This window comes from Aotus nancymaae, unplaced genomic scaffold (assembly GCF_030222135.1).
Source record: "Aotus nancymaae isolate 86718 unplaced genomic scaffold, 86718_ANA_hifiasm-v0.15.2.pri h1tg000014l, whole genome shotgun sequence".
Lineage (NCBI taxonomy): Eukaryota > Metazoa > Chordata > Mammalia > Primates > Aotidae > Aotus > Aotus nancymaae.
Genome location: NW_026988425.1, coordinates 17,007,958 through 17,033,368, shown reverse-complemented (window position 1 = coordinate 17,033,368; position 25,411 = coordinate 17,007,958). Strand labels below are relative to the sequence as shown.

The window sequence follows — 25,411 nt, the reverse complement described above, 5'->3', positions numbered from 1 at the left end:
AATCCCCTCCCTCCCCACCTCCCCCTACCTCCCGCCCCTGGCTGTCTAGTTCATGCAGAATGAGATTTTTTTTTTCCTTCTAAGCATCAGCAGCCCTGAACTAACATCTTCCCGGGCAGCCCTCTCAGTGTGTGCTTTCTGGTAGTGACTTTGTTCTAAAGCCCACTTTGCTCCCCCAGCAGCTACAAAGGACCAATTCCCAAATCCCCATCAGCCTCCTTCCCAGCTGTCACTCCCTTGGAAGACTCTGGAGCCCAGGGGCCAGGTTTGAGACTGGAGAGCAGAGGTTAGGGCCTGGGGGTGGACTGGGGTTCTCAAGATCAGGGTCTGCAGCTCCCCTGGGTTTTCTCCCATCAGTGCAGATGGTCTGCTCTGCTTCATTAGCTCTTCAGCATTTCACTGTGTTCTTCTTCCATCCTAGGGGTATTTTCCTTTTTTTCTCGGGCCAGTTCTTTCTCTGACCCTCAAAAATAGGTGACAAAGAATAGTAACAATAATAAAAACACCATCAAATTAGTTGCTGGGTTTGCACCCACTGCTTTCCAATGTCAAGAAAATTTTAACTGATTATAAAATATTTGGGAAATAAGTAAAATATTTTAAAAATTAGTTACCCATGTCCGGGCACAGTGGCTCATGCCTGTAATCCCAGCACTTTGGGAGGCCAAGACCGGTGGATCACAAGGGCAGGAGATTGAGACCATTCTGGCTAACACTGTGAAACCCCGTCTCTGCTAAAAACACAAAAAATTAGCCTGGCATGGTGGCACATGCCTGTAGTCCCAGCTACTTGGGAGGCTAAGGCAGGAGAATCCCTTGAACCCAGGAGGCGGAGGTTGCAGTGAGCCGAGATCGAGCCACTGCACTCCAGCCTGGGCGAGAGAGCTCTGTCTAAAAAAAAAAAAAAAATTAGTTACCCATAATTTTACCAGTCAGGGACAACTCTATTTATATTTGTTACATATATACTTTTTTTTCCTTTAAATTGGGAACATAGTTCACCTTAATTTTGTAACCTACTTTTTTTTTTAACTTAATAAATCTTGAAACATTCTTATTTATTTTTCATGACTATAAAATTCTGTCAGTGGCTATTCTTTCAAGTCAAATTTCTATTACTGGATTGTTTATTGTTGCAAATAATGGTGTTGTATTTTTCATGTGCACAAATACTTTCTCCTTAAGGTAAATTATTGAAAGTCTATTTGCCAAATCAGAGTTAATGACTTTGATGTATACATAGCCAAACTGCCTTCATTAAAGCCAACAGCAAACAAGATATATATATGTATCTAATGTATATAACAATGGATGTATAGCTTTAATATATAAAGAGCCTTCATGAATCAGTAAGAGAACAATATGTTTTAGTAGAAAACTGAGTAAAATGCATACACAGAAAATTTGCAAAAGGTGAAATATAAAATTACTTGAAGTTCTCAGTAGCATAATCAAATAAATGAAATTTAAAATAATAAGATACTTTTGCTAGTGTGAGGATTTAATGGTTTTGTCCTTTTTTTTTTTTAAAGGGACATGATCTGATTATGTTGCCCAGGCTGGAGTGCAGGGGCTATTTACAAGCACAACCATAGCACACTACAGCCAAGAGATCCTTCTGCCTTGGCACCCGGAGTAGCTGGGGCTATAGCGGCACAACCACCGCTCCTGGCTCTGTGTTGCTTTCTAATAACACTTCTTGGTTTCTGTAACTATTTGAAGAAACTGCCATTAATGGATTCTGCTGCTGGGAGTATAAATTGTTACAGCCTTTTCTGAAGGACAATTCCATACTTTTTTTTTTTTTTTTTTTGAGACAGAGTCTCCCTCTGTTGCCCAGGCTTGAGTGCAGTGGTACGATCTCGGCTCACTGCGACCTCCGCCTCCCAGGTTCATGTGATTTCCTGCCTCAGCCTCCTGAGTAGCTGGGATTACAGGCATGCGCCACCATGCCCAGCTAATTTTTGCATTTTTAGTAGAGCTGGGGTTTCACCATGTTGGCCAGGCTGGTCTTGAACTCCTGACCTCATGATCCACCAGCCTTGGCCTCCCAAAGTGCTGGGATTACAGGTATGAGCCACCGTGCCTGGCCTCTTTTTTTTTTTTTTTTTTTTTTAAACTTTGTCTTGCCTCCCCCTGAGAGCTGTATGGATTTACAGATATACATACACATACACCTGCCGAAAAGGGAGAAGTGAGGGTGAATAGGAACTCGACTGGCTCCCGCACCTTGAGCAATCTTCTCCTCACTGTTGATCATTTCCCAAAAGAGTCTGTGACTCTTTTCTTCTTTCTAAAGCCCCGCACTCAAAGCTGCACTTGCTTCCCTTCTGCTGGAAGCTTCCCAGGGCAGTTTCTCTCTGGCCTGCCTCTTAATCCCCACCCCCTGCTCCCAGGCCTGGGACACTGCTAACCACCCCTCCTTCCTGACACCTCTCTGACCACCCCCCCTCCTCTTGACTGGTTCCTCTGGATGTAGGCATGGCCTGGGGTTCTGCCCCCACCTTCTCACTTGCTGGGCTCCAAAAGAAACACTGGCTCCTCTCCTTCAGCTCCGGGCTAGGTGAGTACGTCTCCACTGTGTATTTCAGCTGAAAACCCTCCTCTAAGCTTTGGCCTCATCGTCTCCCTTAATTTCATAACTTGCTTAATTTCCCTAGTTTTCTAGATTTTCCCGTTCTGTGCTGGTCTGCTTCACCTGTTCAGCACTTTGAACTGAAATGTGTCCATAATTAAACTTCATATCCTTTTCCTTCTGCGTCAGTGATCTCTCAAATAGATAGATGATTCTTGTGCACCCTCTTCCTATTTATCAGGGTAAGTCAGGGTTCTTGGCCTTGGCAGTACTGGCATTTTGGACTGGACAGTTTATTCTTTGTTGTTGGGCTCTAGCCTGCGCTTAGAAAGAGGCTTCAAAGCAGCGCCGGCGTCTACCTGCTGGTTGCCAGTAACAGTCTCCCTCTCAGCGTCTCCAGACACTCCCAGGTGCCCCCCCAGGGGGTAGAACCTCGTCTTCTTAAAACCACTGGGCTGTCAATGCTGATGATTTCTTGGTTTTTATTCTTATCTTTTATTTGTTCTCGGTAAAAATGGCATCTACATACAAGTTAACTTTTATTATAGCTTTTGTTATTGCTTTTAGCTGTGTTTTACTATTAAACGTGGTGAAAACAGAAAATGGTGTATCATTTCACATTTTCTGGATGTATTTAGCCATTAAATTAAACTCTATTTGTTTCCTTTCCTAGTAAGTCATGTTAGAAGCTGGTAAATGGCAGTGGTGGGCTTCGTATCAGTGCGCCCTGTGGCATTGTATGACTGCTCTGTGCTAGCCACTGTCTCAGATGAATGGCTGTCCTAGTTTCAGCCACTCTGAAAGGATAAAACAGCTCATTAAAGGGTGCCAGATGCTTCATTTGTCAGTATTTCACTTAAAAGGGAATACTGTTTAGCTTTGGAATTCTACTGTGATGTTCTCCAAGTTTGCCTCTGCAAAATTAAAATGCTCCTGTTAAAGACACAGTAACGTCTTTCCCCCACCCTCCACATTTAGGATGGTGAAAAAATCACCAGCAAACCAGTGCTTTAGACCTGATTTAGTGATTTGTTTTCTAAAATAACTCTTTAGATAAATAAGAATATGAAATAAGGGTATGCATGATAAGTTTGAACAACTGAGATTTCAGCTTTTAGCCATTTGGCAAAGGACCATGGTTTGAATATGAAATCTTGTAGACATACTTTGATCGTGTTCTCTTACGGGACCGCAAAGGTTTAAGTATGGTTATTATAACACATAAGTAGAGGTCTACGACAAATTTTGCTGAGCTAAAACAAATCCCGCTGGATTATTAAGGCCAAATGCAAGGCATTGTTACTATGTTAATTGTGGTTTCAGGAATTGCAGAAGGAAAATTAGCCTACCACGTTCTTTTTCTCTTTCTCTTTTTTTTTTCCTGATATTGACTCTGAAACGTTGGCCTATGCACTTGATTCACTGGCTGCATGGCATCTCTTCCAGTAAAGCTTGAGCTGGTCAGTTTACATTGGACCGCAAATGCAGACAGTTGCAGCTCTTAGAGGCTTTTAATCAGAGGTACCTTGTGAATTAGGGAAATAAGGTCCTGTGCAGAAGTGGAAGGGCAGGTTGGACCTGGTCGTGACATCATTCGACTGGGATTTCCAGGCTTCTAACACAGCCTGCAAGCACGCAGGAACAAAGAGGTACAACCTCTGCAAAACTCTGTGAAACTGACCATCTCTCAGAGCGGCCATTGTTTGCAGCGTTGTTCCATCAGCAGATGGGCCGCTTCTATTCAGTTGCTCCTGCTATCTGGGGCGTGCGAGAGGCATTTCCTGGTTTACAGAAACTCTGGGGCTCTGCCAACATCCTTAGAGTTCAAGCCTTTCCCTTCTCATGCTCAATTAAAATAATTAACTACAACACAATTGCCGCTTGTTCTCCACTTCTCACCTTGCCTGCTCACAGCACATCCATTCTTCTTGTTCCAGCATGTCGCCACAAAGTATAGATGATTGAGAAAGCAGGCTGGGAATATTCAAAGACCCCGTAGCAACTGGCCTGGATGCAAAGGCTTCTTTTTTGTTCTTTGTTCTGGTCATTTTGGTAAATGTGCAGTCCCATATCTGAGACCTACATTGTGTTTATCGGGGGCTGTGGAGAGTGGAAACCAGCAGCAGTACCTGGAAAGGTGCCCTGATCTGTGGGTGTGGATGAAGAGAGACTCCTCAGTTGAGAGTGAACTCTAGTGAGAATTGGGTGCAGAAATGTAGGAAGGAGTAAAGAGATGAGCTGGTCTAAGTTTTTTCTGTTTCCGTACCTATGTCACAGACTGGCCTCAGATCATAGTGCATGATGCCAAGACATTGATGGAGTTGAATGCGGAGACGGACCAGGAGGATTTTAAAATATTTTTGAGACAGAGTCTTGCCCTGTTGCCCAGGCTGGAACGCAGTGGCGTGATCTCAGCTCACTGCAACCTCCGCCTCCCATGTTGAAACAATTCTCCTGCGTCAGCCTCCCAAGAAGCTGGGATTACAGGCACCCACCACCACACCCAGTTAACTTTTGTATTTTTAATAGTGACGGGGTTTCACCATGTTGCCCAGGCTAGTCTCAAACTCCTGACCTCATGATCCACCTGCCTCGGTGTCCCAAAGTGCTGGGATTACAGGTGTGAGCTACCATGCCTGGCCTGACTGGAAGGATTTTTTTAGAGTGTCTGCAGTGTGTAATGTGTCATAGTGGCATTTTTGGGGTTGGGGTGTTTGTTGTTTGTTTTTGAGACCCTGTGGCCCAGGCTAGAGTGCAGTGGTGGGATCTCAGCTCACTGAAGCCTCGACCTCCTGGGCTCAAACAGTCCACCCACCTCTACCTCCTGAGTAGCTGGGACCACAAGTGTGTACTACCACACCTAGCTAATTTTGTTTATTTTTGGTGGAAATGGGTCTCCCTATATTGCCAAGGCTGGTCTCGAACACCTGGGCTCAAGCGATCCTCCTGCCTCAGCTTCCCAAATTACTGGAATACAGGTGTGAACACACCACTGCACCTCGCCTCGTGGTAGCATTTTTAAACCACATTCACCACTGTGGCCTGGTCCCACGGTTTTATCGTGTAAGTCACAGAATTTAGACTCTGCCCTGTAGCTCTCCCATTTGCCTGATGACTCTATAACAATTCATTAACCTGGGTGTTTTTCTGCCTATTTCAGGGCTAACAGCATAGGGTTCTCTTCTCAAGGAACAAATTGATTTGTTGCTGTTTGCTCAGTGAATAAAAGCAGCCTCTCCTTTATATAGTTTATGGTGAACAAGATGATAAAGCAACTTACTCTTTCAACATTTCTGGAGTGAAATGACGAATGAGGCTGTCCTGGGAGGCCACACATCAAGGTAGACCAAATGAGGTTTTAACATGGATCCGGCCTGCCTTTTACCAGCCACAGGTCATTGGTCTGTCACTTTAGTTTTCTGTTCTCCCATCAGGGAAGGGAGTACAGAAGTCACCCTTTGTAGGGTGGGTACAAAGAAGAACTGTGAGCAAGTCTGTAAAACTCCTGGCTCAGCCTCTGGCACAGAATCACCACTGATGGCTGTGTTGGCTGATAAACAGCAGTCATAGTCATCATTATAGAAAGAAGTGACATCGGAGTCTTTTTTATTTTTTCGAGACAGAGTCTCCCTATCACCCAGGCTGGAGTGCAGTGGTGCAGTCCCAGCTCACTGCAGCTTCCGCCTCTTGGGTTCAAGTGATTCTCCTACCTAGCCTCACAAGTAGCTGGGATTACAGGTGATCACCACCACACCTGGCTAATTTTTGTATTTTCAATAGAGATAGGGTTTCACCATGTTGGCCAGACTGGTCTCAAACTCCTGACCTCAGGTGATCCGCCCACCTTGGCCTCCCAAAGTGCTGGGATTACAGGCGTGAGCTACCATGCCCGGCCTGACATCAGAGTCTTGGTAGAGAGCTCTGGTGTTTACTGTGTGGCTCTTCCAGTGAAACAGGTGTTCATGTCTTCTTGTGATCAGTCATTTGAATGTGGGCACTATTGACTGAACTCAGCTGTACATCACGAGGTAGAATTTGTGAAGGACGTATGTTCATTTTGGGGTAGGCATGGGGAAAAACAAATTCATGGAAGAAGTATGATCAGAACGCTGAAAGTCATTCTTTAAGTCTAAAAATGTAGATGTTAAGTAAAGAAATTGGGGCTGGGTGCGGTGGCTCATGCCTGTAATCCCAGCACTTTGGGAGGCCAAGGTGGGCAGATCACCTGAGACTGGGAGTTCGAGACCAGCCTGACCAACATAGAGAAACCACATCTCTACTAAAAATACAAAATTAGCTGGGCGTGGTGGCGCATGCCCGTAATCCCAGCTACTTGAAAGGCTGAGGCAGGAGAATTGCTTGAACCCGGGAGGCGGAGGTTACGGTGAGCTGAGATTGCACCATTGCACACCAGCCTTGGCAACAAGAGCAACTCCGACTCAAAAACAAACAAACAAAAAAAACCGAAAAAGATATTGAATCACTAAAAGAAGTGGGTGAAATGTGTTAATAAGGACAGGCAAGGAGACAGCTGTCACTCATGAACAGGCTTCTGTTTGCTGCTTCTTGGATTTAGGAGCATATACTCCTTTCTTTTCTTTCTCTCTCTCTCTCTTTTTTTTTTTTTTTTTTGCATCCCTTTTATTTTTTAATATTGTGCTTAATCTGTGGAATAGTCTTCAACTTAAAACTCTTGTATGAATTCTCAGGTAGCATCAGGCTGCCTCTGAAGCCAGCCTGGCATGTCACACATTGGACCCTTGGGGGCACACACATTTAAGCAGCTTGAGTCACCCAGCGCAGAAGTCTGGACTCCCCGCCTGAGCGTGGAGGCTGCATCAACTTGTGGCGCCCCCCCACCCAGAGTCCAGCCCGGAGAGGCCTGGAGAGGCCCGGGGATGGGAATAACCTGGCCTTTGAGTGCTGCCTGACCTCCTGTTTCCTAGCAACTCCCAACTGCTTCATGGGATATTTTGTGGTGTTTCTAATTTATACTTAACAGATATTGGCCGTGACTTAAGGCTGGCTAATTTCCCATTATGAATTGCAGGCAACCACTTTAATACATGAATAAGCAACAGAAAGGACTCCTAGGATGCCCATCTCACCAATACCCTCTTCCCACCAGGCCTTCATACCTTCTGGAAAGCAGAGTTTACCAAGGAGTTGCCAATAAATTACCATTTATCTCAGAGCAGACGGCACTGAGCAATTTTCAAGGAAACTTTCCATGTGACTTTTTTTTTCTTCTGGTATCTCAGTATGTAGTCATGAATATTTATAAATCAGCTATATCTGTTATCAATGAAGTAACTCTTTTCTTAGCTATGTTTTTCATCAATGAAGAGGGGTGACTTCATCTTAGTTTCTTCCTGTAGAAATGGGATGATGGGATGGGGTGATTTCTCAAGCCCCGTCCAGCCCTCCAGTAATATAACTCTGGATGACCTTGTGCTCTTTTTAATATTTGGCATCTGTTTGGTGACTGGATATTTAGCTCAAATTTTTGTGAGAGAGAGAGAGAGTGTGTGTGTGTGTTTTCTGAGATGGAGTCTTGCTCTGTCACATAGGCTGGAGTGCAGTGGGATGATCTCGGCTCACTGCAGCCTCCACCTCCGGGGTTCAAGTGATTCTCCTGCCTCAGCCTCCTGAGTAGCTGGGATCATAGGCACGTGCCACCATGCCCAGCTAATTTTTGTATTTTTAGTAGAGACAGGGTTTTGCCCTGTTAGCCAGGCTGGTCTCAAACTCCTGACCTCAAGTGATCTGCATGCTCAGCTCTTTTTTTTTTTTTTTTTGAGACGGAGTTTTGCTCTTGTTACCCAGGCTGGAGTGCAATGGCGCGATCTCGGCTCACCGCAACCTCCGCCTCCTGGGTTCAGGCAATTCTCCTGCCTCAGCCTCCTGAGTAGCTGGGATTACAGGCACACGCCACCATGCCCAGCTAATTTTTTGTATTTTTAGTAGAGACGGGGTTTCACTACGTTGACCAGGATGGTCTCGATCTCTTGACCTTGTGACCCACCCGCCTCGGCCTCCCAAAGTGCAGGGATTACAGGCATGAGCCACCGCGCCCGACCTTTCAGCTCCTATAATACTATGAATGCAGCATTATAAAAATATTCAGCCAAGCATTCCAAAGCTCAGTTTGACCACCGTTCCCAGCTTTGGATGTTGAGGAACTTACGGCTGCCAGCAGCATGTTCCTTTCTCCTCATCTCCTGCTCTCTTTTTCTTGCTTAGTCCTCTCTGCGTGGACATAACCTTGGTGATTTTGTAAGTGCTTTGGTGAGTTTCACAGCTATTTTAGCATTTTAATGACTGATTTGGGCCTCCTTGGCAACATCTACAAAGAGAGACAGCTGCCCTCCTAATTTGTATTTCTCAGCATGATCTTTCAGAGCACGTCTGAATAAAGGGGCCGTTGACCTGTTCGATATGGTGGACAGAGAAGTAGAAATAGAACACTGATGAATAGAGTGAGATGGAGGTTCAGCTTAGCCAGATAAAGAGGTTTCATTAAGTTCATTAGATAAAAGGGTGACGGATTATACCCAAGGAGGAGGCTGCCCTGTGAGGATTTCCAGATGGGATTTATGCCAAGGGTTGAACCTTCTGTCGTCTTCACCAGGGATTTGGGTCTGATTTGGAACAAATCTGTAGTCACTTCATCCCTCCCTCCTTTCTTCTTTGTTTCTTTGGGTTTTTCTGAAAATCACTTTCAGCACACTTTAAATTGACTTGCAGCATCCATTTTCTCATATGTTAAATTACTAAACCCCTAATTTTAAATTTTATGATCTATTCAAAATATGAAATGTTCCCCTTCGGCCTGATCTCTCGCCCTTCCAGAAGGAGAGCACGGACTTGCTTCTTTTCCTCACACAGACGCGTCCCCTGACCCCGCCAAGTCCCTCTTTGCTCTTGGTGTCTCCATGAACCCCCTTCGGAATTTCCTGATTTTCTTTCCTTTTGAGATGGAGTCTCGCTCTGTTACCCAGGCTGGAGTACACTGGCGCAGTCTGAGCTCACCACAACCTCCACTTCTGAGGTTCAAGCCATTCTCCTGCCTCAGCCTCCCCAGTAGCCAGGATTACAAGGGTGTGCCACCACACCCAGCTAACTTTTGTATTTTTACAAAATAGAGAAGAGGTTTCACCATATTGGCCAGGCTGGTCTTGAACTCCTGACCTCATGATCCACCTGCCTCGGTCTCCCAAAGTGCTGGGATTACAGGCATGAGCCACCGCGCCCAGTGGAATTTCCTCATTTTCTTTCCTCGCTTGGTTTGTTGCTGAGCCTTCAATTTTTTTTCTGATGGCAGCATAACATACATACTAAAACATGAGTTCTCAAGTCACGTATTCAGCTTTGAATGATCCCAGAGTGAACACAGCATATGACAAGGCTCCCAGGCCAGGCAGGAGACGGGGAGCCACCTCTCCCGAGCTGGTAGCCTCTGTCAACTCCTGGGGCGCATGCCCTCCATGCTGTCCAGGTTGCCAGCCTTGTCTTGGATCTAATGTCCACGCTTTCCTCTCTGTCTCCAAATCTGCAGAGTTACTGGACTATATCAAGAAGTGTGATTTGGCCAGATGCGGTGGCTCACGCCTGTAATCCCAACACTTTGGGAGGCCGAGGCAGGCGGATTGCTTGAGGTCAGGAGTTCGAGATCAGCCTGGCCAAATGGTGAAACCCCATCTCTACTCAAAATACAAAAAATTAGCTGGGCATGGTGGTGCACACCTGTAGTCCTAGCTACTCATTCAGGTGGCTGAGGCAGGAGAATCGCTTGAACCTGGGAGGCAGAGGTTTCAGTGAGCAGAGATCGTGCCACTGCACTCCAGCCTGGCAACAACTCAAACAAACAAAAAAGAAGTGTGTGTTGATCAGTGCTGCTGGTACACACTCGTGCCAGCCTTGGAGGTGGCCTCCCTGCTCTTCATTGACTCCCCCGACGCCTCCCCACACCCGTGAACCTGATTTCAACCTTCCCATGCCAGCCCACGACCTCACCTTGTAATTTATCAAAGGACTGAGAGCATCTAACGTCAGCCACGCCGCCTTCCATCTTCTGCAGCGTGCTGCTTCTCTGCCTTTCCACCTTTGTCAGATCCTCTCTATATTTTGAATATGTTTGAGTTCTAAGTCTCTCCACTCCCAGGTTGTCTGGGCATTTAGCTGCTTCAGATGTGGCTCCCACCTAGTGATTCTCACTGGGGCCAGGGAACCTGGATCCCTGTATTTTGTCTTTGTTTCTGGCTTCTGTGGCTGGGCTTGAACTTGACACTGCCCTCGATGTACCTCTCGTTTTGCCATCCCATACCAGCTGATGTTGCCCGTGCTGACTTCTGCTCCATACTGATTTGTCTTCTGGATATGTTTGAGGCTCACAGTGTTAACCACTAAAGAGTTTTTGTTGTTGTTGTTGTTGTTGTTGAGATGGAGTCTGGCTCTGTTGCGAGGCTGGAATGCAATGGCACATTCTCGGCTCACCTCAACCTCCACCTCCTGGGTTCAAGCGATTTTCCTGCCTCAGCCTCCCGAGTAGCTGGGACTACAGGTGTGCACTACCACATCAAGCTAATTTTTGTATTTTTAGTAGAGCCGGGGTTTCACCATGTTAGCCAGGATGGTCTCGATCTCTTGACCTCGTGACCTACCTGCCTCAGCCTCCCAAAGTGCTGGGATTACAGGTGTGAGCCACTGCACCCCGAAAGAGTTTTAAACTATACACAATCCTAGCAATATCAGCACATGCCTTAATCCTACTGAGGGCTAAGCCTTCCTCATAGGGCTCCCTCCTTCCTAGGAAATCCTTCCCTTCCACCACGGCACCTCTTTCATCTACCAACAGACTGTACAGGTATGTCACATACACTTTTCTATCTCCAGGCAGAGTCCAACTCTTCAGTGCTAAGACAGAATAATTCTGCCAGTGATGACCTACACAGTTAATATGTACAAATACCACATTTAATCAGAAGCGTTTATTTAGAGGCTCCGCAGGGTCGGGACTTGGGGTCCATGTGCCTGCAGTTCTCTGGGTCCTTCCTCAAGGTTACAAAATGGTTGCCGTAGCTGCAGCCATCATGTCCTCACAAGACACTGTCATTGTTTGGCCCTTCCGATGCCTCTCTGAGTAAAGCAAATGAGGACCTCACCCTCTTAGAGTAAACATTAATCCTGAAAAGAATCAGGGTTGGGCCCAAAGAGACTCCTCTCAGGGATCCCTCTTCCTTTAATTAGGAAGGAAAATCTTCCCCAGGAGCCCCTCCATAGTTTTGCCTGACATCTTCCTCATTTCTCTGCTTGGTTCTTGGGCCAGGACCAGGACTGGTTGCAGAGCCTCACTCCACAGGAAGCTGAGAAAGTGAGTGGATGAGTTTTTAAGGTTGGCTGGGTATAGTTGGAGTTGTTTTAGCGAAGGGTGGCTAGTAGGCCGCACTAGAAAATGAAACTTCAGATGAAGAGTGGAAGGGGTGAAGATAGAAATACAAAATTATTTGGATTTTATCGTTGTACAATTTGGATAACTTTTAATAGAGATGTAATAATCAGATTTTCTGAATTCACGTTTTACACTTGTGGTAGTTTTGAGGAAGGATTTAACTAAGCACACTTTCTTATCCATCCAGCCTGACTTGATGTTAAACTATAGGAAGAGAAAGAAGTTTAGTACTTTATGCAAAATTACAGAATAATATTATAACATCAGTGGATTTGTATATACACCAATACAAAAAAGTATCTTAGAAGCATGAACTCAAAATTTACCTTGGTACCTTCTAGAGCAAAGCATCTCAAAGAGTCAAAAGAGCAGTGTTTTGCTTTTCATTGCCAATTCATTGAGAACTGGTGCATTGATTGATTGATTGATTGATTGAGACAGAGTCTCACTCTGTCACCCAGGCTGGAGCACAGTGGCGCAATCTTGGCTCACTGGAACCTCCCAAGTTCAAGTGATTCTCCTGCCTCAGCCTCCTGTGTAGCTAGGACTACAGCCATGTGCTACCATACCTGTCTAATTTTTTTGTATTTTTTTTTAGTAGAGACGAGGTTTCATCATATTGGCCAGACTGGTCTCAAACTCCTGACCTCGTGATCCACCTGCCTCAGCCTCCCAAAGTGCTGGGATTACAGGCATGAGCCACCACATCCAGCCTACTGGTGCATTTGAAAAATACAGTAAAAATGATGCAGCTGGGCCGGGCGTGGTGGCTCACGCCTGTAATCCCAGCACTTTGGGAGGCCGAGGCGGGTGGATCACGAGGTCAAGAGATCGAGACCATCCTGGTCAACATGGTGAAACCCCGTCTCTACTAAAAATACAAAAAATTAGCTGGGCATGGTGGCATGTGCCTGTAATCCCAGCTACTCAGGAGGCTGAGGCAGGAGGATTGCCTGAACCCAGGAGGCGGAGGTTGCGGTGAGCCGAGATTGCGCCATTGCACTCCAGCCTGGGTAACGAGAGCGAAACTCCGTCTCAAAAAAAAAAGATGCAGCCACATCAGACTGCTATAAGAGTTCCTAAATGCTGATTATCACCTTTGGTGGCTGTCTTGCCGTGGATAGACTGCCATCCCAGGCCACACTTGGAGTCACACTCTTCTGGTTTTCCCACGAGGATGAAGAGCACAGAACTGGGCACAGGTCCTAGTGCACAGTAGTCGTGTGACCTTGGGCGAGCCATTCCACTTGGATCAGAGTCTCCATGTATATAATAGAATAATAGTCCTGTCTTACCCACTGGCTCCTAGAGATTTAATTAGACTTATGAAAAGCCTTGGTACCTGGTAATTCATATTTAAATATTAGGTATCATTAATATGCTGTTTCACTTTTAATTCAGGAAGGAGATGATATATAACCTTTTTTTCAATGTTGAAGATTAAAAACTCCAGCTTTGGCGATCCAGAGGTTCCCTTTTGGCAGGAAACTGCAATTCTGCTTTCTGTCTTCCCACAGAGCTGAAGGGGTGGGAGCCACAGGAAAGCCCCCAGGTGCCTCCTCCCCAAAGAGTTGGCATACAAGTTGGTATGTGGCCTGAAGTCCAGGATCTGCCTGCAGGGTTTCCCAAGACGGCAGCCGTAATGCACACGCAGGGCCATTGAGAGAGAGGAAGTCGGAGCAGCAGGTGCAGGGCTGTGTAAAGCAGGAAAGCAGGAGACAGAAACCAGAATGGGAGGAAGAAGCCATGGCGGAGGGTGGCCTGTGTTCCTAGAGCTCAAGGAAGCATTCCATCAAATGCTCAACACGTGTGATTTTCAGGCCACTTGTGTGTTTTGGAAACAAGTATGTGACAGGGCACAGTGGCAGTCAAGATTCAAATGAGTGAATGTCCCATGGACATAATTAAAGAGAAAGGGCTTGTACTCTACACTGGAGAGCAGTTAGGCATAGCTTTTCCAGGCATTTCTTTGCTAGCTTTTTTAGGGGGGAAAGGATCAGAGTATATGCCCCAGTTTTATCTTGTTTAATTCAGATTTATTACAGCCTTGTCCCCAGCATTGGCTCTGTTTCAGCATCCCCATGGGCACAGAAGATGCTGGCTTCAACAGTTTGTTTTAAAAAATAACACCTAAATTACTGTCCTAGGCGTCTTTGGGGGGATCTTTGAAAACTAAATATAAGTTTATTAGGAGGCCGGGCACGGTGGCTCATGCCTGTAATCCCAGCACTTTTGGAGGCCGAGGACAGTGGATTACCTGAGGTCAGGAGTTCAGGACTAACCTGGCCAACATGGTGAAACCCTGTCTTTACTAAAAAAGGCAAAAATTAGCCAGGCATGGTGGTAGATGCTGTAATCCCAGCTACTCTGGAGGCTGAGACAGGAGAATCACTTGAACCCAGGAGGCAGAGGTTGCAGTGAGCCAAGATCGTGCCATTGCACTCCAGCCTGGGAGACAAGAGCAAAACTCCGTCTAGAAAACCAAAATTGTTAGCAAAAGTAGTTAATGATGTGTTGTTTGAGAATCATTATCTTGATCTTGAAAGATTATTTCACACTTTATTTGAAGTCAATGGAAATTCTCCATGTCTAATTTATTTGTTCAGAGTCATTAGCCTCGTGAGAACTATTCATGGGGCCTTTTAATTCACAGTATTTGCCTGAGCATTGTTTTTTATCTTTGAAAAATGGGTAATGTTATGAAAAGGAATACGTGTTAGTCTCTAAATATACAAGCCTTATATCAAAATAGTCTGAGAGTTTATTTATACAAAACATGCTGCAAGTATCAAAATTCTAATTAAATTAGAATTTTAAGCCTTGTTGTTTTTTTCTCCAAGTCCTTATAAAGCAGAGACCCTAATTTCTTTTTTTTTTTTTCTTTTCTTTTCTTCTTTTTATTTTGAGACAGCGTCTCGCTCTGTCGCCAGGCTGGAGTGCAGTGGCGCGATCTCAGCTCACTGCAACCTCTGCCTTCCAGGTTCCAGTGATTCTCCTGCCTTAGCCTCCTGGGTAGCTGGGACTACAGGCACATGCCATCACACCGAGCTAATTTTTGTATTTTTAGTAGAGACGAGATTTCACCATGTTGGCCAGGATGGTCTTCCTCTCTTGACCTCATGATCCACCCACCTACCTCAACCTCCCAAAGTGCTGGGATTACAGGTGTGTGCCACCGCGCCCGGCGAGGCCCTGATTTCTTAGAGTAACACTGTTCAATAGGAATGAAATGTGAGCTACATACATCCTTTAGGTTTTCCAGTAGCCACATTTAAAAGTGTAAAAAAAAAATTGTTTTTGTGAAAGCATTTTTAACTATATATATTTGCTATATCCAAAATATTATCATTTCAACACATAATACATTTCAAAATGATTAATGGGATACTTTACATTATGTTTTTCACACTAAGTTTTTGAAATCTGGTGTATAATTATCTCTAGAGCACAACTCTGTTTGCACCATTGAGCACGCTCTTTGCCTAGCTTTTATTCTCTAACTCAGAGATCAGTAAAATTTTCTGTAACTGGCAAAATAGTAAATATTTTAGGCTTCGCTATCATATTGTGGAAGTGGTTATAGACAATGTGTGGCTGTGTTCCAATAAAACTTTATTTACAAAAACAGATGGCAAGCTGGATATGGCTAGCAGGCTGTGGTTTATAAGCTCTCACTCTAACTAAATGTATCATCTCATGTGGGTTTTAATGCTCAGAAGCTGATTTCTATTTTGGGCTGCTACCAAGATAGCTATTATGATGAATTTCATTCAGAAATATTCAGGAAATATGTACCAGAAAATATACTCCATTGTTAAATAATGAATACATTGGAACTGCAGGAACTCCCCTGTTCCTGAATTTGCACCTTTCAGGAAGAGCAGCATAGCTAGTGGTGCTTAGCGCTGGCTTGGCTGTGTCACAATGCCTGGATTTGAAACACGGCTGTGTTCATTAAGCATGAGCCTTGTGACCCTAGACAGTTAATTAAGCACCCTGTGCTTCAGGTTATGCATCTGTAGCATGGGGAAATAATATCTACCTCATAGAGTTACTAAAGTTCAGCGAAAGCTAGCAGAGTAAGCCCTTGGTACATGTTAGCTTTTGTTATTCCTCTGCCACTAATGTTGCTGCTGGAAGTACTACTTGTACTGTTACTACTAGTGGGTTAGTACTGCTATTACCACCATCATCGCCACCAGCACCACAAAGATCCGTACATACAAACCAACCCATGTGCCAGAGTGGAAGCACGCTGACTTGATGATTGTCCACAGATGACTGTCCACAGTGGCCGTAGTGGCCACTCATGTGATGTCACTTTGGATGTGAGCTTGTCAGTCAGTAGATGTGCTGCTGCACTCTAGAAGAGATCTGGCGTGATCTGCAAGGATTCTAATGTTAAAAGACTTGAGTGGGCCGGGCACAATGGCTCACGCCTGTAATCCTAGTACTTTGGGAGGCCAAGGTGGGCAGATCACCTGAGGTCAGGAGTTCAGGACCAGTCTGGCCAACATGGTGAAACCCCATCTCTACTGAAAATACAAAAATTAGTCGGACGTGGTGGCATACGCCTGCCTGTAATCCCAGCTACTCGGGAGGCTGAGGCAAGAGAATCACTTGAGTCCGGGAAGTGGAGGCTACGGCAAACCGAGATCATGCCACTGCACTCCAGCCTGGGTGACAGAGTGAGACTCCATCTCCAGAAAGAGAAAAAGAAAAAACAATGCCTATTGCTCCTCTGCCCTGGTAATTGCTGTATGATGTGACTCAGGTCACACATCATTCTTTGACCCTATTTAATGAAAATGTTAATGGCTGTCCTGCCCACCTTACAAGGTGACAGAGCAAATTGTTGATAAGTACTTTGGAAATTGTAGAGTGCTATAGAAGTATTAGCTGAGAGCATTTCCCACATGATTGCTTTTTAAAAAGTTTATTATCATCATGGACTGATTTAATTCATAGAGTAGTTATAAAGATTAAGTGGGCCCACGTCAAGTGCTCAGTTAAATGGTAGAAACGTAGTTCCTGTTCAAGGACTGGGTAGTTGCTATTTTTATTGTTAGATTTTCAATTTAAGATACAGCATTTTATCATAATACCTTTAGATATGTATCATTTAGACTAGAAATATTATTAAATGACTTTGTTAAATGATGTGATAGATAAACTCCCAAAGCTCCATGGTTAACATAATAGAACATAATAGGAAATTGTCACAAATGTTATTCTTCTACATAATTACATACTGACTTATTGATTAATATATTGAACTAATATTGATTGAACGTTGACACTTTGTAAACTGGGAGCTGAGGGAGTCCATGGTGTGATCTTTTCTAGAGAGGAAAGGCCTGTCCCACACATAAGGTACCTCACTGGTAATAGCATTCCCTCAGAAGTAGAGTTGGGAGGAAGCCAGGAGGAGGCTCTGGAACTTCAGGTTGGAGCGATCATCTTCAGTTCACTGTGTTCCTGGTTTAATTATTAGCCATCAAAAGTACAGGACTTGATTCACCATGAAACAAAAAGGACTCCTGGGGGTTGGGTATGGAGGTATTGACAGGAAACTCGCTGATGTAGAAGCTCTATAGCTCTGCTTTTCTGTTTCTGTTCATTCCCTAAAAGTTGGATGAGAAAAGTAGCAAAGGCTAGAAACAACCAAAATGCTCCTCTATAGCTTTTGGGTTAAGTACATTCTGGGAGAGACATCCTGTGCACCTGTTACAAAGAAGGTGAGAGGGCCGGGCACGTGGTTCATCCCTGTAATTCCAACATTTTGGGAGGCTGAGATGGGCAAAACACTTGAGGTCGGGAGTTCGAGACCAGCCTGGTAAACATGATGAAACCCTGTCTCTACTAAAAATACAAAAATTAGCTGGGCATGGTGGTACACGTCTGTAATCCCAGCTACTCAGGAGGCTGAGGCAGGAGAATTGCTTGAAGTCGGGAGGCCAAGATCAGGCCATTGCACTCTAGCCTGGGTAACAGAGGGAGACTCTGTGTCCAAAAAAAAAAACGAAGGTGAGAGAATTGTATGTCCTGACAGGTTAACTGTCTCTAAGATTCTGTTAGGTAAGAGAAGCAAAATGTGGAACACTTTTATTTGCATTTAATAAAAAACAGTGTGTGTATTTATCTGCACACACACATGAACGCACATACTGTGTTTATACATGCATCGACTGTGTCTGAAGGAGACGCAGGAAACGAGTAGTTTTCTCCAGGAGAGCAGTGGGGTTTATGGCAGATATTCTTCATATATGTATGTATGTGTATTAAATATGCACATCCACACGTCCAGATCCTTTGCATGGTTGGGTTTTTTTTTGTTTTTTTTTTTGAGACGGAGTCTCACTCTGTCGCCCAGCTCACCTACCGAGTAGCTGGGACTATAGGCGCACGCCACCCCGCCCGGCTAATTTTTTGTATTTTTAGTAGAGACAGTGTTTCACCATGTTAGCCAGGATGGTCTTGACCTCCTGACCTCGTGATCTGCCTTCCTTGGCCTCCCAAAGTGCTGGGATGACAGGCATGAGCCACCGCGCCCGACCTATTTTTTTTTTCATTTAACAACAACAAATTAGGGGAAAAAGAGGTGGCTGTAATCTCCCAATCTCTTTTGCATCCCTCCTTATCAAACGCTACACTGAAAAGTGACTTCATTACATCTTGCAGTAGACCCATTTCCCATAGAAACACATTCCAGTCATGTCATGTGATTCATTAAAAAAAATAACAGCCAGGCACGGTGGCTCACGCCTGTAATCCCAGCACTTTGGGAGGCGGAGGCGGGTGAATCACGAGGTCAAGAGATCGAGACCATCCTGGTCAACATGGTGAAACCCCATCTCTACTAAAAATACATGAGGGTGGTGGCCATCAACGTAATAGCCACAGACTGGGCAGTCCCCAGGATCTCTCTAATGGTTCCAGAAAGTTATCTGGCTAAAGATTGGTGCTGCATCTGTCGAGCAATGTTGACGATCTCATCAAAAGTGATATTCCCACTGTGTTTAGTGTTTTTCTGTTTCTTTCTGTCTCTTGGTGGTTCCTTGAGGGCTTTGATGATCAGGGCAGAGGCAGAAGGCACCACCTCAATCTGGGCCTGTCTGTTCTGAATGGTCAGTTTCACTGTGATCCTCAGGCCCTTCCAGTCACCCGTTGCCTTGGCAGTGTCATCAACAACCTTTTTTGGAGCTAGACCCAGGGGGCTGATCTTGGGGGCCAGTGCAGAAGTGGCACTGACTTCACCCCTGGTGCACCTTAGGTATATGACTTTGATCTCATTGGGGTTGAGCTTCAGCAGCATGGTGGAGGCGGCTGGTGTCGGATGAACCCGGATTCGGGATGACCAAAGAAAGTTGCACCTTGGCCTTCTCTGAGCTGAAAAATGGGAGTTTTATAGTTTTGTGCTTTACATTAAATACATAGGTCTATGATTTACTTAGAGCTAATTCTTATGAAAGTTGTAATGTCTGCATCTAGATTATATCTTTGCACATTGCTGTCCAATTATTCCAGCACTATTTGTTAAAAAGACTATACTTTCTCTGTTGCCTTTGCATGTTGCTCAAAAATCACTTGATTATAGCTGTGCAGATTGACATACTTTTTAAAAAGGAAAAAATATTTTCATTTTTCGAAAATCTGTAATAGAGGCAAAACCTGTTTAATGTTAATTAAACAAATATATTAGAAATGGCTGTAAACAGAACCACAATTTTGTTTATGCAAGTGCACCAGCATAGGTGGGAACATATCTGCTAACGTCAGGTTCAGTGCCAGGCAATGTAGTGAACTCAGACATTCGTAGAATTCAGCTGCTCCCTGAGCGAATGTATAATTTAATAGGGAGTTCACGTGGACATACTTAACATAAAAAAGAGCGTGACCAGGGGTCACATCCTTGTGCAAGTCCAGTGTGTGCTGGGAACCCAGGGGTAAGGAACATCCCGGATGGTACCTGTGGGATGCATCAGGAACAGTTTTGCAGAGGAGGGACCTTTTGAAGACACCTAAAAGATCCATCAGGCTCAACAGATGGTACATATCAGGTGGAGAGGCCAGCTTCAGCTGAGGTTAAGACAGGAAGTGAGCATTTTAGTCAAATGACTAGAATGATCTATAATTGGACTAAAATGTAGGGTTTTTGTAGGGGTGTGTTGACTGGGAAGGTAAATTGGAGCCATATTGTGAGGAACTTGAATGGGAAATCAAAGCCTTTGTCTGAAACTGGCATATGCTGGCAGTTTGTGAACAGGGTGTGATACAGCCAGAACTGTGCCTTAGAAAGACTGACATGTTATTTATGTTCCAGTGTTTTCTTTCCCATTAAGTAGTTGAGGTTTGTGTGGGTCCGAGGTAAGAGCCTGCAGCTGTAACAGAGTGTGGGTGTCCTTGCTCAGGGTGACAGCTGTACTTAGTCTCAGCGGGTATGTGGGTTTTAGGCTGCACTTGGTGAGTGAGAAATTTCCAGCCCCTACAATCTGACCTCCAGGACTGACTCACAGCTCGCTGGCCAGTCGGGCACTGCTTACTGCCTTTCTGTTCCTCACCTGCGGGGTTTGCCTCTTCTTTAGGGGAAATTAATTTCTGCCTCTTTTCTAAAAATGGGAAAATTAGCAAGTAGCAACCACTGTGTAAAGTGTTTAACAGCCCTGGAGTGAAATGTCTGATGTAAGTACAAAGAACTTTTGTCGCCAGTGGAATTGACTTTTATTTACCTTCTGTTCAAGGTCAGGAAAGTTATATTGCTGCTTTAGTAACCATGCTTTTGAACATTGTTCAAAACATGATAAACTTCTTATCTGAGAATATTTATTCACCACTCTTGAGAGTTTATTGTAGCAAAGAAAGCAAATAGATTGAGATGCCTTGCAGAGTTCTTTGTGAATCAGCAAGAGGTGGGGGTGGGAGTCTTGGTGAGACTTTATCAGTAGTTATAGGACTGGGAATGATATTTTGTTATGTAGCGTAATTGTCTTTGGGTAATTCTTACGGAATCTTTAACTTCTTAAAGTTGAAGATGGTTTATCAGAAGATAAGCTTTGTTTGTGTTTAAAGTTAAATAAGGTAGAGGTATAGCCTGTAATAGAAATACAAATGCAAATAGACCTAATATTTTAAACCCTCTCTGTAAGGTAAGTTGCAGTGCCCCCTGTCCGGTGCATATACAGTATCCACTTATCTAAATAATCATGTAATTGCTTTTCTTTTTCCACAATCAGCATATTTTATATTTCTTAAGATAGTGGCAGACTAATCTTCCATAATATGAACTATGCGATCTGTCCCTCAGTTGCAGACCCAATACGTATGTACAGTTTAAAATATTTCATTTAAAGTAGGGCAGGTGCCATTAAAAAATAGAATGTGGAAAAGTAGAACTATGTAAATTTTGAATGTGGTACCACTCACTTTGAGAAATAGTCTAGCAATGTGGAGGTTTTTTAAGTCTTAGAAGACATAAAGTCTTCAAAAAATTTTTTAAAAATAAGCTCCCAAGTTAAGACAGTATGGCGGTTGACTTATTGTTGGTGTGATACTCAGGTCCTTTGTTTGGCTTTCTGGAGATACTTGTCAGGGCTCTGAGGATCTCCTGTGTTGCCAGGTCTCAGACTCTCTACCGTTTTGCATTCTAAGCAGATCTGATCTGGAGAGGGCCTGCATTTGTCAGGTCACAGCAGGGACTGGGTTTGCTCTGGGACATCCCATACGGTTAGTTATTTGTGTGGTTGTTTAGTCTATGGGAGGCTTCTGATACATTTGTTTGTTTAGAGACGGAGTTTCACTCTTGTTGCCCAGGCTGTAGTGCAATGGCGTGATCTCCACTGACTGAAACCTCCGCCTCCTGGGATCAAGCGATTCTCCTGCCTCAGCCTCCCGAGTAACTGGGATCACAGGCATGCACCACCACGCCTAGCTAATTTTTGTATTTTTAGTAGAAACAGGGTTTTACCATGTTGGTCAGGCTGGTCTCGAACTCCTCCTGACCTCTGGTGATCCACCCACCTCGGCCTCTCAAAGTGCTGGGATTACCGGCATGAGCCACTGCACCTGGCCCTAATAAATATTTTTAATCAGTTAAAATAATTGTTTACTTTTACATAATCTCCAAGACATTGTGATCACATGAAAGTTTTAGACTTTGAATAAATTATCTCCAAAAAAGGTAGGAAAGGATCCATGCTAGAAATAAATTAGAACATGTGTTCAGAAGCACTCAAGGAGTCGTTGCATTATAATTGATATTTGTTATTAAAGTGGAAGCAGTCATTGTTAAATATGTTACCACATGTGGGCATGACCCTTGGGATACAGTGCCATGTGTCCCTGGTGTGTCCCTTGTCCACCGTGGAGTGTCATCTCATGCTCAGACACCTTCCCTTAGTGGACACCCAAGGAGAGGGGAAGAGATGCAAATGGAGTTAAATCCCACGTGGGTCGAAGACCATTTGTATTATTTGTCAGTGATCACTTTGCGAAGCAAGGATAGAGTCAGCTGTTGAGTATCTGTGTTTACGGGAGTGACCAGAGTTGGATTTGCTCAGTTTGCAATTTGGTTTTCTAAAAGCTGTTCTTTATTCACTAGTTGCTTCCATACGCAGATGTTTGGCTGAACTCACAATGTAGCAAAATGATTTCTTATGGACGTGGCTGTGGCCCTTAAATTTGTGATTTTTAAGTCACCTGTATTAGACCAAGTCAGTACCTGACAAGTTGATCTCTAAGAATGTTCCTTGTGCTTAAATCTCCAGAGAACGTCTCTGTGTTTTCAGAAGACAGATTGCTATTGGGAATGATACCGTATAGACCACATTCTCTGCCTAGGTTCTACTTAATCTTTTTCCTAAAGTTTTCATTCCTTTCAGAATTCTATCCCACGGAAATATATCCCAGTTTTAGAACGTGTCGGTAGGAAAATAGGTTTGATGCTTACTAGTTTGATTTACATGCTAGTTTTCAGGAATGCAAAGCTCTTTGAGACTTACTTTTTTACTTTTTGATTTAAGCAAATATTAAAACCGGTTTGAGACCACGAGCTGTGGCTCAAGCCTGTAATCCCAGCACTTTGGGAGCCCAAGGTGGGTGGATCACCTGAGTTCAGGAGATCAAGACCAGTCCAGTCAACACCGTAAAACCCTGTCTCTACTAAAAATGCAAAATTAGCTGGGTGTGGTGGCACCTGCCTATAATCCCAGCTGCTCACTCAGGAGGCTGAGGCAGGAGAATTGCTTGAACCTGGGAGGTGGAGGTTACAGTGAGCTGAGATCGCACCACTGCACTCTCCAACCTGGGTGACGAGAGTGAAATTCCATCTCAAAAAAATAAAACTAGTTTGAACAAGTCATTTTGCCTTCGTCATTTCTAGTCCCTTCATCTACAAAATGGCTTTTCCCTAAAATCCTGGCTGGCTCTGGAAACACCCGTGGCCCCTGTGTGACAGGCTGGCTTCCTGCCACCCCCAGCCACCTCTTCCTGGGCTCTTCTTGGATGCCTTGGTTGGTTTTTGCGAGATCCTCAAATGCTGAAAAACAGAACTTTAACGGTCCACAGATAATAAACTCACTGTATTTTCTTTCATTAAATAAGCATAGATTGAATGTCCCCTTACCATAGGCAAATGGCTGTTTTCAGATCCACTGTTATACTTCTTATTGTCAGGCACTGTTTGTGAAATTATGGAAGGCTTGGTAATGTTCGGCACAGTTGGATTCATTGATGCATAAATAAATGCTTTTCTGTCTTCACTGGGAAGCACCCTCCCTGCTCTTGGTGTCCCTGTTTGTCAGCACCTCTGTCGCCCTTTATTTAAATTTTAAGCTGTAGGAGGTAAGCCTTGTCTGTAATTGATTTTTGTGGAGGGTTTAGAGTGTCCTGTTATTAATCATTATTAATCATCTAAGCATTTGAAATCGTATTTTTCAGCTTGTATGGAAAGAAGTATTTCTTTCTTTCTTTTTTTTTTTTTTTTTGAGACAAGTTTTGCTCTTGTTGCCCAGGCTGGGTGCAATGGCTTCATCCCTCTTCACTACAACCTACACTTCCCGGGTTCAAGCGATTCTCCTGCCTCAGCCTCCCAAGTAGCTAGGATTACAGGCATGCACCACCTTGCTCAGCTAATTTTGTATTTTTAGTAGAGACAGGGTTTCACCATGTTGGTCAGGCTAGTCTCGAACTCCTGACCTCAGGTGATCCACCCTCCTCAGCTTCTCAAAGTGCTGGGATTATAGGTGTGAGCCACTGCGCCTAGCTGGAAAGAAGTATTTCTAATTATTTTTAGTAGGATTAAATTATCCAAAGTATATATTAAAACTACATAGATTTCATCCTGTCTCCAGGACACAAACTTTCTCTTCCATCCATCCCTTGTCCATTTTAAATGTCTCAGTGTTAGCATGGTACTTAATGTACTTTTTTTTTTTAGATGGAATGTCACTCTGTCCCCAGGCTAGGGTGCAGTGGCGTAATCTCGGCTCACTGTAACCTCTGCTTCCTGGGTTCAAGCAATTCTCTTGCCTCAGCCTCCCAAGGCACACGCCACCATGCCCAGCTAATTTTTGTATTTTTAGTAGAGACGGGGTTTCTCCATATTGGTCAGGCTGGTCTCGAACTCCTGACCTCAGTCAGTCTACCTGCCTCGCCCTTTCAAGGTGCTGGGATTACAGGCGTGAGCCACTGCACCCGGCCTCAATGTAATTAAAAAAATTTTTTAACAGCTTTTTTGAGATATAGTACTCAAAGTGCTGGGATTACAGGTGTGAACCACTGCACCCGGCCTCAATGTAATAAAAAAAAATTTTAACAGCTTTTTTGAGATATAGTACTCAGAGTGCTGGAATTGCAGGTGTGAGCCACTGTACCCAGCCTCAATGTAATAAAAAAAATTTTAAACAGCTTTTTTGAGATACAGTACTCAAAGTGCTGGGATTACAGATGTGAGCCACCGCACCTGGCCCAGCTGTAGTTCTCATGTCATGTAATTGACTTATTTAAAATGTGCAACTCAGTGAGTTTAAAAAATATTCACAGATATGTGCAGCCATTACCAGAGTCAATTTTAGAACATTTTCATCACCTCAAAAAGAAATTGCCTTTTAGCCACCCACCCAGTGTCCTATGTCCCTATCCCCACGCAACCACCAGAATTGACTTTCTGTTTCCATAGAATTCCCTGTTCTGGGCATGATATATATAAATGGAATCATGTCATGTGTGTCTTTTGTGACTGTGACTGGCTTTTCCCTCAGCATAATGTTGTCAAGGCTCACCCATGTTGTCTCATGTGTCAGGACTTCATTCCTTTGTATGGCCAGTTAATGTTGCATTGATAGATGCATATTATGTACATGATAATGATAAATACCAAATCTGTTCTC

The 25,411-nt window shown here is 44.2% G+C and overlaps 1 protein-coding gene and 1 pseudogene across 4 annotated transcripts in view; one reads left to right on the top strand and one right to left on the bottom strand.

Annotated features, from left to right (window-relative positions):
- Positions 1-25,411, top strand: part of MYO10 (myosin X) — a 272,693-nt gene that overhangs the window by 194,085 nt on the left and 53,197 nt on the right. The gene's annotated exons all lie outside the window — the stretch shown is intronic.
- On the bottom strand, positions 4,087-23,751 carry LOC105732941 (large ribosomal subunit protein uL11-like; annotated as a pseudogene).